Source organism: Anser cygnoides, chromosome 3 (genome assembly GCF_040182565.1).
Source record: "Anser cygnoides isolate HZ-2024a breed goose chromosome 3, Taihu_goose_T2T_genome, whole genome shotgun sequence".
In the NCBI taxonomy this organism is placed as follows: Eukaryota; Metazoa; Chordata; class Aves; order Anseriformes; family Anatidae; genus Anser; species Anser cygnoides.
This window is the reverse complement of record NC_089875.1, coordinates 35,393,187-35,406,762: the sequence shown is the minus strand read 5'-3', so window position 1 is coordinate 35,406,762 and position 13,576 is coordinate 35,393,187. Positions and strand designations below refer to the sequence as shown.

At 40.3% G+C, this 13,576-nt stretch overlaps 1 long non-coding RNA gene across 1 annotated transcript in view; it reads left to right on the top strand.

The window, feature by feature from the left end:
• The first annotated feature begins 1,257 nt into the window (after positions 1-1,257).
• Positions 1,258-13,576, top strand: part of LOC136790378 (uncharacterized) — a 35,000-nt gene continuing 22,681 nt past the window's right edge. The window contains exon 1 of the long non-coding RNA XR_010830229.1: positions 1,258-1,886. This is a non-coding gene — a long non-coding RNA (uncharacterized lncRNA). The remainder of the gene's footprint in view (positions 1,887-13,576) is intronic.

The window sequence follows — 13,576 nt, the reverse complement described above, 5'->3', positions numbered from 1 at the left end:
TGTATTTGCCACTAAGTAAATTGTAGAGTATCCTTCAAACTCGCAGCTCTCTGCAGGCTCTTGGGGCATCTGATCCTCAGTGTAATGAGGGAAGGAACACTCTTGACTCAGCTTTCAAGTCAGCTTTGTTAGAAAATGTACTGCTTGTCTGGAAGGCTATCAGCCTATGGTCTGACAGAATCTGAGGATGATAATCATGCTTTGTAGTAAAACAGGAACGATCACAATGGCCTGGCTGAACCTAACCTAGTGCCTATGCTATCCAGCAATTTCCATGGTTACCCCAAAAACTTCATTAGAAAACATCTTTTTATAAAGAGAGCTAATTCAAATTTAGGGAGTGCAAAATATGCTGAGTTTTCCACACCTGTGGTAAACTGCTCCTGTAGTAAACTGCTCCTGTAGTTATTTCTATCAGTGTTAAAAATGTTTTATTTTTCCTGTTTAAAATTTGCTGACTTAAACTTCAACCACTGCATTTTGTTATACCTGTATCTTGATAGTAGAAACTGCTCAATCTACCTTCAGCATTGACAAAAACTATTCTGTCTAGGGGATTAGAAGAGGGATAGAATTCAGGCCAGAAAGCAATAGATTGGCTCTCTGGTTTTCCGAGAGAAGAATAAAAAGGTATGTTTCATTACTTTCTAAATTTTAATCACACCCAAGAGAACTTGCCAAGATTATGCCAATAGAAACATGTTATCAGATCAATCCACATGCAAATTATAATGCTTTATTTTGCACAGCCTTTTACTCACGTTTGCGTGATTTTCAGGAAAAATATTCACATTCCACTTCAGAAAAGCTGCAGGCATTTGTATAAGCACATTGGCTTGCACAGAGGAATTTTTTTTTTGTCATAGAAAGAAGGAAACTCGTTGCTGATAGCTCGTGTGAGCAGTGAGGATCACAGTGCTGGCTGCTTGGACGTGTCAGTGTGAGCAGGCCACAAAATGGTGGCAGCACTCCACTGGCAGCTACCAGTAACTGAGGGGAAAGGGCTGACAATGCCAGACTGCTTCCTCCTTTCTCATACACTTGGGTTTTAGAGTTAAAATAAAACAAAGATTGAAATTCAATAAATTAAACGTGGACAAAAAAGACTCAATCTCCCCTCCTTCCTCAAACCATCCCTCCTGCTCTCACCTGCTGACCTCCTTTCTCACACGAGCTCTGGCACATTTTGGACCCTCCTGTGATCTAATTTCACTCATTAATATGGCAATGAGATATTCAAATTTTTCATTGCAGGGTTTGGTGTTTTTTTTTTTTTTTCCCCTGTTTTTTGCTAACAGAATTGGCACATAGGAAGGGCTCTGGCAGGGCCAGCACCATCCTGAGGGTAAGGAGAGAAGCCGAGGCAGGTGGATGCACACACTCCATTTGGCAGCAAGAAGCTTTAGATCAGCCTACCGAGCGTTTTGAAACCATACACTTCAGTTCTAACCAGAGGGTCATAAATATTTGCAATACCTTTAGACAAAGGGACAAAAGTCTGTCAGGGATCCAGGAGGCAGCATGGTGGCAGGAGCTCAGGCTGCTGGAGGCCTGCCCGCAGCTAGGAGATACGGCAAGCAGAGGACTTCCTCTCAGAGCTCCTGCTTTTGTGGTTGTGTTTCAGTGAGGGCCTGTATTTATCACTTGCCCCGTCCTAAATACTGAGGCCAAGCAGGGACAGCTGTGAAGCAGTCTGGCTAAGAGAGGCAGCTGAGGGGATGGCAGGGTGGTGCCACCGAGGCTCTGGAAGGTTTGGGCTGGGCCTGCCTGGACCTAGGGGTTGCCCGCTGCCTGCAGCAAGCCCCTGGCTGAGGGAGAAGAAAGAAGCTGGAGGCCCTGGCAACCTCAGAAGGAGAAGCAGGAGCCCATGCAGGGATATCCTTTTGGTGAGAGCTTTAAGATTTTTTATTTTTAATCTGTTTTGAATTCACGCTACATTCCCCTTTCCTTCACCTCCTTTTAAATGCTGTGACTATTCACTAGCTATGGGGGCAGTGAGGGACAGTGGCGGACTGGCCTGCGTGGCCCTGCACAGCACAGGCACCCCTTGGGCATAATAACTGTCTGTAATAGCCGTGTATATGCTGAACCATCAAATTAGATTGAGAAAACCAGAAATTATTTACACAAATTTTAGTGTGCTTTGTCAGTGTGTCTATTGATTTTGTTCTGCTGCTGTGGTGTGTTTAATTGAAGAGCTGCATTCCCAGGCATTTTTATTTTCTCCATGCTCTATTTGGTGCTGTGACTTATTCTGTATCAGTCTGTTGCTACCATTCACTTAATGTTTTTGAGGTAAAAAAAAAATAATAAAAAATCAGAGTTACTTTATATATATATATGTAATTCTGTCATTAGGCATATTGAATAATCACATTTAAAAGTGTCCATAACCACGATTTTGCTGTAGCAGAGGAAAAATCCTAATTATAATATATTTCGTAAATACTTTGATACAGTACAGTAGCGCTAAGTCATGTGTAAAATGGCTGCTACTCTGTTGTGAGTGTCTGGTGATGAAATAAAACATGAAAGTAATGTTGACTAAAACCAGAAAAGAGAGAAAATGGTATTCTTGTGCCAATTCAGATAAGGTTGACAAAAAGATATGCTTTTGCTTGTAAAATTCAGTCTTTACCCTTCCTTATTTCCTTCCTTAGTGGCCTTTTCACCAGACTGCTGCTGCTCTCACAGTGCGTGTTTCAGTAGTATTTGCAAACCAGCTCCATATGGTTTCTAACAATTTTTAAAAATAGAAATACTGGAGCATGTTGCTTTAAATCCAAATTTATCTCTATTGAATAGAAAATGAACATTATAAACCCAAGAGCTACTGGTGAGCAGTCAGGGATTTACTAACATTTATTATAAATGTCATTTTCAAAGTATTGGCTATTTTTTTTGACTGAATTGAAGAGTAAGTGATAACTTAAATGATAACTTGAGGATGTTTTCTATTGTATAAGTAATGACAGCATCCTTGGCTGGACAGATATGGAAAAGAAAGACCAGGTTGATGCTGAGCTGGGGCTGTTGCAGCAAACAGCTCTGGCAGATGCTGTCAGGTCCCCCTGACCAAGATTCATGTCAACTAGAATTGACTTGGTAATCATGGGAGTTGAAAATTGGTGGTTCTTTTTATTTGTTCAGTTATGTTCTTAAGCTTCAGAGTATCTGTCACCAAGGTTTTCTGGGTAATCCTGGGGATATAAACATAAGGGAAAGGGAGGTAAAAGTGACATTATGATGTATCAAATGACTCCAGGACTTAAGGGGCTTAAAGCACCCCTCATATACAGAAGGGCTTACAGTTACAATTACGAGAGTTGGCAGTGCTAGTGAACAGTCTGGTAATTAAAAATCTGCTGCAGTGACAGGAAAGTGTGCCCAGTTAACACTTTTTACCTATCTGTTGTTCATAGCTATGATTGCTGTCACCAGGTGGGTAATGTAGTATGTGGTAGAGAAAAGGATTCTAAGGAATTTCTGCTTGTAAATGGCTGCTGCTTCTACAAATACTACTATAGGAGCAATACATATGCATGTTGTCGTGGACATATTTCAGTTTCCAGGCTGGGGCACAAATCCTTTGTTGTGTTTGCTCTCACCAAGGTTTTTTAGCCTTTTCCATGTGCTGAGTGTGTTTCTAGTATATTCATCTTTCACAACCTGACTTGAGTCTTAATTTACTATTCACTTGCTCTTCTAATTCTTTTGAAACAAAATGTGGTCTTCGGGGTAGATATTTTAAAGCTATATACCTTTTTATTGACTCTGTGGTTTTAAAAAGTTCAGTAAATTATTTGGACCTTTCAAGTAGTCTCTGATTTGTGCATTTTTGTTCTTAACATATCCCTTGAGTGCAGTGTGCAACCAGAGAGCCTACGATTTGTTTCTTGCTGTTAGTGAAGAGAATAAAGGATCGAATTCTTTGCAGTCTAACCGCTTCATACATACCCGCATCTAAAAAAAAAAAGCATAGACATCTCCTTTAGTCAAGGAAGTTCCTCAGCTGCAGCTTGAAGGAACTGTGGGAGGGCAGAAAGAGTATAGTATAGCAGAGGATTTCTCATGTCATTCCTGTCCTGCTTTTGTGGTCTTCTGTAGGAATCCACTACCCAGTCCTGGCAGAGACAGCTTTCTGTGCTAAGGGGACAGTGGATCTGGCCCAATATGGCCATTCTTGTGCTTAAAGATGGAGGGCATTCTGGCCTCAGCAAGACATTTCACAATACCATAATAAATACTGACTGCACTGTTAAAGAGTTAAGTTTAATTTATCTTCTTTCACAAACTGCTTCTTAAAGGCTCTTCTGTTTGCTCATCTCCACTGGATCTTAAACAGAGACATTGTGTTGCTATGGAAAGCGGTGAGCAAGCAATAACAAATGCTTCCACACATAGAAGCAAAGCACCCTGTTAACCATCAGCCATGCAGATATGACTGGGAGTGGAAAAGAAAATAGGGGGAAAAAATACAAAACCATTTCCAGCTTTCATTCTCTCTTTATGTGAAATACGACCTGATTTTCTTCTTTCAGCACTGTATAGTGACATTCATGTGATCCTGGAGAAGAGGGCCATTTGCTGATAGCAATTTCATTATTCGGGGATACCTGCCACAGTCACAAATAGCAGTCTGAAACAAGAGATGTTGAAAAGCCTTGCCTGAGTTACACTTCACATATGCATATCTTACACTAAGCCAAAAAGAATAAGGGATTTTTCCTTCTGTGATTTTCTTGGTCCCAAGAAATTTCTTCGTGAGACATATGTGGGAATATAATACCCACAATCCAGTGAGACTTTGTCGTGCCTCCAGACTCTGAAAGCATTGGAGAAATATAAATTAGAAAAATTTGACATTGGCCTTGATCTTTGCTTTGCCACCTAAGATGCTTTCCAGGGTCAGCCTTGAAATTCAACACAACACGATTCTGTTGGAAGAAAGCAAAAGTTGCACAGTAGAGCTATTTTATTTTTAAAAATATGACTGTAAGAGCTTTTTTTAAATGGTCACATAGGACCCAAGTCATTTTTAAACAACTGAGCCTTTTCATTCTAATGTCTCTGCATTTTTTTTCAGTTTTGTTTTTATAATGTTCTTGACTAAGCAAAGTTAAAGTCAATACTCATACGGGGTACAGGAGTTGACATTGTAGGTCTTTGTTTGTAGAGGTGGGTTGTGCTGTGACAGGCTAGGACCAGACCGTGGTTACGTTGTTGTTCTTACTGAAGACAGACATTACTAGGCCAAATTCTGTAGAATTTGCACAAAACTCCAAAAGAAACTTTCCCAAAGTACATGTAAGAACAGTCAGAAATGGAGTTTAGCAGCTCCATGTTTTTCACACTGTACTTTAAAAATCCAGATCATCCTTTTTTTGCAACTGCTGCTCATGCACAGCTCAAAAATGTCTAATTAAAATGTAATGCAAATGTAAAAACTCAGCTAAAAATAGACACCAAAATTTCCTTCCATACAAAGTTCTAATTAGATGTGAGGTGAACCCTTATAAATAGAAAATTCCCAATTAGCTGAAATCAAGCTAATTTCTGTCAGCAAGGAACGGTGAGTAAGTCTGAGAAATGCTCGCTGCCTTTGAACATAATCTGCAGCAGCAGTTGCACCCCATTGGTCTCCCTGAATCAGCAACCCGTCTATTTGTCAGAAGAATTAAATCATGAATTGGTTTTTATGATTTGTCCATCTGTTCCAGGCTATAAAATGCAGAGTCTTTTGTTACATCTATTTCATTAGTCTTTTTGCAGTTGTAGATGCTCATGTAAATGAGGGGCTGCCTTTCTTCTCTCAGGAGACAGCTTTGCTTTGTAAGGAGTGCGGTAATCCACCCGTTCACATCAACATTTTTTTAGTTATACATCCTCATTTTATCTACAGGTTTGAAGAATTTTGAAGTTGTTGTTCAAAGAACGCTCAGGCTGGATATGGTACACAGCACTCCACAATGCTTCATTTTTTAACCTAATTTCTAGCCGGATTGCCTGAAGCAGATGAGGTCTTGGGATATGCCCATGATTACATTTTGAGTCAGTATATGAAACGGGATTAATGAAAGACTTTTTTACTAAGCTTTAGTCACCGCTCTGTCTGAAAAGAGAAATGTTTTCCAGTGAGTGATTTAGACTGAGTCCAAGTTTGTAAATTCGACTCTTTTAATTAGGTTTCCCGCACCAGAAAATGCATTAATCTGTGTTACTTGTCAGGAAGGTAATATACCTGCAACGTAACAAGACGATCCTGCAGAGAAAGTAACATAGACGTCTCTGGACATCAAAAACATGCAATAGTGTTTCACTTTTCCCTTGGTAGGGAATCAAAGAAGTCTTGGGTACTCCAGTTCAAACCACATCACAGCTGAAGCGTCCAAAGAGAATCTAAAGTTTCAGATACAACCACTGCTATGTAAAACAATGCCACAAGAACATTCCCATGTCAAAACCACAATTTTTATAGCCAGCTGAATAGCTCTTTCAGGCAATAAGCAATCAGTTCATATATAAACGCTATTCCAACTAAAACAGAGATCCACTGTATATCTGTTCATGGAGAGTGCTTAGCCTAGACTCTAATCTCCAGAAATTGGCATAATTTGAAGGCACTCGAGAGAACAAACACTCAAATTACATACTGTTAAAATAGGAAATATGCTAGAGTTCTTCTATTGACATGCTTTGTTGGACATTTCTCCAGTTATGCTGCTGTCCAAATATAACTGCTTTGTGTATTGGCTTGAAAGGCATTATAAGGGTCATGTTTTCTATACATGAACTGAGATGAAGGCTGCAGATCTAACTTAGAAAAATAAAAAAAGATGGCTGAGTCTGGCCCCTAGTCATGTGTATGGAAAGCTCTTCTATGGATATACCATGATGGCTATGGGGAGAGAGTTGGCTTCACCTGGAAGAGGGGTAGAGATCAGGTCTCTGTCCTCTGCTGGTGTCTCTAGCTGCTTCCTGCTTTTCCTCTGTTTATAGCCCAATGCCCCAGGGAATTGCCCAAGTTATACCCCCCAAGAAACACAGTTCAGCTTCATGTGGCGACAGAGCAGGCCAGAATAATGCTTGCTGTTTTCTCCAGTCCCTGGAAAAGCTGAGTGCATGCGAAGACAGCGCATACAAGCTTGCTCCCTTTTTCTCTCTTCCCCTATTGCAAGAAGAAGATTTTCCAGACTTCAAAGCAGGATAAATATCAAAGCATCCTGTGACTGATGGCTCTCTCCTCCAGTTACCTGAGTTCTGGTCGCAGCTGAATTAGGAAAACATTTGTTCTCAGGGTCGTTGCTCTGCAAAGAACTGGAGCTCCTCATTCCAACGCTCTTCTAAATCAGTAGAGCAAGTTTCTGTGGAGCTGAGAGTATCAAGGTGAGGAGCAAAAAATAAGTTGACCTTTGAAGTTTTGTGTCTTCCTCAAAATAAGTAAGAAGGGAAAAGCCCCATTTCTCACATTCTTCGGTACTACTTTGTGTTTTAAAAGATTATTTCTAGCTCTCTCAAACAAAAGTGTCCCTGTCCTTTGGGTACCAGGGGAAGAAATTATGGGCTGACTTTACTTCATACAAAGCTGCCCTCTCTCCAAGACATCTACTGCTAGAAAAAAGCTATTTCAATGCTGTTTCAGTAATTTTGAATAATTCAGTCCCTGTACCTGGGCTCCAGAGCATTTTGAAGGGACATTGCAGTTAGAAAAACATAAACGAAATGGTACACATGACCTTTCAGGATCTGGAAGCCTGCTGTCCTCCAGGTTCCTTGCTTATTCAGGAAATTATCATTTTTATAGTGTTGACATTCACATACACGAATGGAAATCTGTTCTGTTTCCTGGCCCTGGCACTAAAACCCACACAAAAAGGAGCATCAGGCTCAGAATGAAGTGAAGTGCTAAAGGAAATAAGAATAATAATCTTGTATTTCATTTATTGGTCTTTTTTAAATCTTCGTTTGGCAAGGTTTCTATGAAAAGATTGAAGTTTAGTGTTTCACATATATTTAACACCTGGTTAAACACCATGTGAGTCCATGGCAGTGGCCAAATACACCTCATTAAGGAAAACTTGTGACTACTGTCCTAATTAAGTCCCAGACATTTCTATGTACTATCGTGAATTAATTCTCTAAAAGCTTTTTCAATAAAGCTTCTGTCCCAACTGTGTGTCCAAATTAAGTGAAATACATTTTATTGAAATAACCACCTCCAGCTGTGAGTCTTTATATCATTTGGAAATGTGTTTTTAAGAATGCTGCTTGCAGTACAGCAGGGAAAGTAAAAAAGTAAAAAAGTTTTACAAAGTAAAACAAAACTGTTGACACTGTAAAAGAGAATTCCTCTTGACACCTGCCAGTATCCGGTCCTGTGGCTGACATGTCCCCTACTTTTTTGACTTGTTTTATGTAGCAACTAGCCAGCATCTTGGCAACATTCTGGTTTCTGATCTTCTGCTGAGTGCTACAGGCCACGTACCTTTTACTCCCTTCTTTCACCTTCCTCTTTCACCTCCAGAGGTCAGAAGTTCGTTTACATCTCTTTGGAGCAGCCAGCTTCACTAACAATACGTGGAACAAGATTATGTTAAAGAAAGCAACGTTGATTACATTAAAAACTAGAGAGAAGAATTAGATGAAACAAAAGTTGAACAGGACAAACTTCCCGGTATCTGGCAGCTACACAAAGTCTGGCTCACCAGGTTACAATCTCATAGTTATTAGTGGTACATTCAAGCACACTAGAAAAATGTATCAGTGCTTATCTGACCTTTCTTCTCATAATATGCTCCACAGATCTGTTAGAATGAGAACTTCAGCCAGGAAGCAGCTTCAGGGAAGAACAGTTCTGGCAGTCCTGTACAGCAGGGAAGTGCTTCACTTTTGAAGGTCCCAGCAGCTGAGAAAAGTCTCCCTTGCTAGGACAACTGGAATCCACTTTTAAAATTGGCAGGTGGTGTTAAATATATTTTGAGGACACAAAAAAAACAAGCAATAGTTTCACCTACTGCAGAACATGGACAATTGTACCCACTAATATCAGTGTTTCCAAGCCATTGTGTGGCAATTCCAGCTTTCTGCTAGATGTGTTAAAGATGGGCAGAATACGTTGTCCGTATTAACTAACGAAAGGACATCACTAGGTGAGACTATGCACACTTTTGCGTTTCTTTTTATAGAATGCTCACAGACCTGTCGCCAGGGAAATACATTCATCAAAGAAGAGAAACAGAATTATTCTTTAAATACGGTAATTCAAAATCAGGTATTTTGTATTTAAGTAAGTCTTCTGCAGGCAAAAGCTCCTGCCAAAAGAAGGAAACTGCGCAGGCTAAGGCTGGCTTGTCAATGTGCAGAGTCTGATGTACGAGTTGGTACAATGTAGTCCTTAAAACAAAAGGCAAAGATACCCTGCCTTCAGATTGTCTTTGTTTTTAAGGATGTACCTTAGATGCCTCGCCAAGAGGTCAATATTTCTTGAATCGCTTTAGTTAAGGACTGCCAGAAAGTTTGAAAAGAATTGCTTGTCAAAACAATGAGTGTAATAGTTGGTCTCACTAGAGAAATCTGTCAACTTAAGGTTCGGAAACCTATCGCTCTACACAAACAAGCAGTCATTCAGAAGCATAATTCATGGATAGGAAGCGTGAGGACACCTACTGCACTGTTTCAGTGTGCACCTGGCTTAGATTCTGTTCTGAAATTTTGCAGGATTGGAGTAAGGATGGTGGCTTAGGAAATTCTTTAATACTGACACGTTGACAAAACTGTTCAGGACAGGGAAATAAAGCACTAACATACCAGTGCGTTCATGGGATGTGTTCCTGTTCTTCTCAGTTACTAAATCAAGCTGTCACATCCAGCCCAGGTCTTTCATCCACTGGACAAGCTGCACTCTCTTTCCTGTGCCTGTTCTCTGCAACAAGTCACAGCAATCTCAACAGAATGTCTTGAGTTTCCACATGTGCCAGTTGTGAGAGCACACAATGCGTACCAGAACTGACAGGAGACGACAGCCACACAGAAAGAGTGTGAGATGAGCAGCTTTTTGGAAGGATGGAAGGGAGAACCAGAAGTGAGAGCAAGGAAGAGCGGGGCAGAATAGACGTGACAGCCTAAAGACAGCTTAAAAGAAGGGAGAACCAGGGAAACAATGTCAGATAAGGAAAAGGAAACTGAAAACAAGAAACAGAAACCATTCACTATTTCAGAGGAGGAAGGGAGATTTCAAAGACAGTAGAACCAGGAAGAAAAAGTGTAGGAAAGGGGGAGGGCTATGAAGGTGAGGTTAAAATTGGTATAATAGAAAACAGGAAAAAGTAGGGACAGGTATGGGAGGTTAGAGATTGAGCAAATGTCCATAAATATGAGGAACAGGGAAAGAAGGAAGAGTTGACTTGAGACTTGAATTAACTGTTGATGAAAGCAGAAAGAAATAGGAACAGAGAATGAAAAAAACATTTTGGGAATGCTAAGGGAAAGGAGGGATGTGAAGACATTGGGACAAAGGGGAGAAGAGTAGACAAAAAGTGTTATCTATGCAGAAGAGAAGCGTAGATGAACATTTTTTTAAATTCCAAACCCAAAATAAACCAAAAAATGAAATCCCATCTTGTCTTAAGCTGTCAAGCGGGGAGAAAGGGATGAGGTGATCCATATCCTATCACAGTCCTACAGGACTGTAGACTCTTTGCATATTACAGAAATAGCAAAGCAACTTGCATATTACAGAAATAGCAACTTGCATATTATAGAAATAGCAAAAGCAACTTTTTTTTTTTTTTTTACCCTGGTACCTGCTGCTGCAAAGCTAATCCACTTCTGGATGCCCATGTTAGTTCCTCCAAAGATGACCCTGTTGTGCACAAATACACTGAAGTTTCAATATAAATGCATCCAAATGTATTAGAAGTTTTCCATTTATCTTCCTAATCTAGTTAGGTTATACCTTGGATTGCAGTGACCGACACTTACTTTCTGTGTGGACCTATTCACACTAAACCACTCCTTCAGGAAAGCACTCACCAAACGCATGTGAGCACACACCAGTATTAAGTGGCACAGTTACAGGAAGAGAGACACAAGGCACAATATAATCCTTGCTTTGTAAAGTAATCCTCAGTGTTATAGATGAACAAACTGACTTAGAAAGGCATTTGGGGACAAAAGAGTTTTATTATAGCCTTGAGATTTAGGCAGGTGTCTGTACTGCTTCTGATTATGATTTTGCTATCAATTGGATTCATTGCCCCAGGAAAATTAATTTGCATTTGAGTTTAGTGGATATTTTTTAGTTTCTATATATTTCCTAAGAATGTTGCAAATCTTTCTTAACTAGTAGCTTTATCCCACAACACGATAATAAACTGCAATGCTTAAATGAAATAAGAGTATGATTAACGTGAGTGCTGCTGTAAAGAACTTTCTAGGGTTTCTGTATATTCACTGCCTATTCGGGTCCCTCAAGCTCTCTCCTTTGAAAACAGGTGTTGAATTAGACTGTAAGTATAAAACTAGACTGTAAGTATAAAACCAGACTGAAGCATTAATGTAGAAAAATATGATGCAATCTGTGGCCCACTGGATTCTCAACATTTCGATAAGGCCACAAAAAAGGTAGCTTGCAACAGGTATTGGACGTTTTTGGAGAAAATTGTGGTGATTTCAGATCAGTTTAGTGGAGCAGCCGTTTCATGAAGTGGTTAACCAGCTGCTCACGCATGCCTATTGCACTCATCTTACAAAATTGTTCAAATATTCATTGAGTTTTCTGCTACTTATGCACAGGACCACACTTTGAAATGGTGATGCCTTGTCTGTATTTAATTGATTCTTTCCTCTGATGTGCAGACACGTGGTGCTTACTGCAGGATGCTACAGTGTAGGAGGCCACAGAATGTGCAGTGAAACTGCCTGAAACCCAATCTGTGCAAACACAGTAATGTTATCTATACAAAAAAGTAAACTGTAAAATGACAAGTGAAAGAGAATGACTGTAGGCTGTGTAAGTATATAAACTGTAGATCGGGTCTGAGGGAAAATGGGCTCAAATCCTCCCTTTCTTCTCCTCTCCTTGCTAGGCTACACTGAGCCCAGTGAAGTAACTCAGCAAGGTAAATTTAAATAATTCAGTTCCTAACTGAAGAATCATCTCCTATTGTTATTCATTCATTCTTGGTATGAAAGCCATTTATTTTTTCCCCACTGGACCATTTAGAAAACCACAAAGTTATCGAGTTACTGATCAAAACTTAATGAGATTATTTACATGCAAAAATACCCCAGTCACTGGTTTGAACCACATGAACTTCACATAATTCACGGGGAAATCAGAGGCACTGAAACCAGCTCCCCCTCTCACGGCCGGGAGAGCAGCTGCCTGTAGGATCGCGGTCGTGCCAAGGATACTTTACGCTCTGCAGATGGTTCCCTTCCCTCTCGAGTCTGAAGATAGAGATGTGCTGAGCAAGCCCTTTGTAACATTCCTGTTGAAAAGATAATAGCCAGAAATCAAGTCTGAGCAAAAAAGGATAGTGGAATAGTTCCCCTAAATATAAAAATCTATCGATGGCCTTTTAGCAACAGCAACTAATTTGGTATTTCCTAAGCAAGGGCTTGATTGATGATACTTGGAAGGGATAATGTTTTTAAATGTTAGAACTGGAATGAAATTATATCATTGTTGATTGTAGTGCATGCCTGCTCACACCAGTTATCATCCTCTGCCTGTCTGAAGATTAATACTCTGTATATATACTAGGAGGGGAGAAAGTTGGAGCAAATTCCTTTCCAGCATTTTTTTAGTTCAGACAGACTTTTTCCCCTGGTCAGAAAATCCTATTCCCAGCATTTTATATGCAGCAACTACAGGAAAATGCATTGAAAAGCCTTGGTCCAGAAAGAGTCACATCATTATTGACGGAGCTGTGAGTGGTGACAGCCTGATCGTTCTACTGCCCGATCAATATAAGTTTCTGTAAGGTTAGTGCCCAGTGAGCAGGGCTGCACTCTTGTGGAGGTATCTGATAGACCTCCCAGAGGTATCTGTCACTGCAGAGAGCCTGGTTTGTGCCTTGTGCAACCGAAACCTTTTAGGAATGGCGTGTAAGTGTCCTAAGAAGGCATGCCAACAGGATGACCTTTCCCTAAGGAACTCAGAATTATCATGCCCTGAAGCGAGAAGGAGAATTTTACAGCTGTCGGTGCAGCTTAACTTTTGTCTGCTTTTCGCGTGGCTATTTACAAGCAAGTGTCATCACGTACCACCAGTACTATATATGGCTTCAAAGTAAAGCAACTTTCCTTTACCGATGAGAAACACGCCAAAACCGCGAAATGCCATTGCAGGTCTTGCCAGCAGAAACAGAGAAATGTTCCTTCTGCGTCAACAAGAACTGGCTCTGTAAAGTAATTTGTGCTTTGTTTAACATCAGCATCGTAGCTGGCTTTAAATTGGTAACAGGATTAAAAGACACCGAAGAGCTGGTAAGAGAGGGACAGAACGAATGGAGTCTGAGGAGGTTCTGAGGTATTAGAAGTTGCTCCACACCACAGTCATTTGTCAAACCAC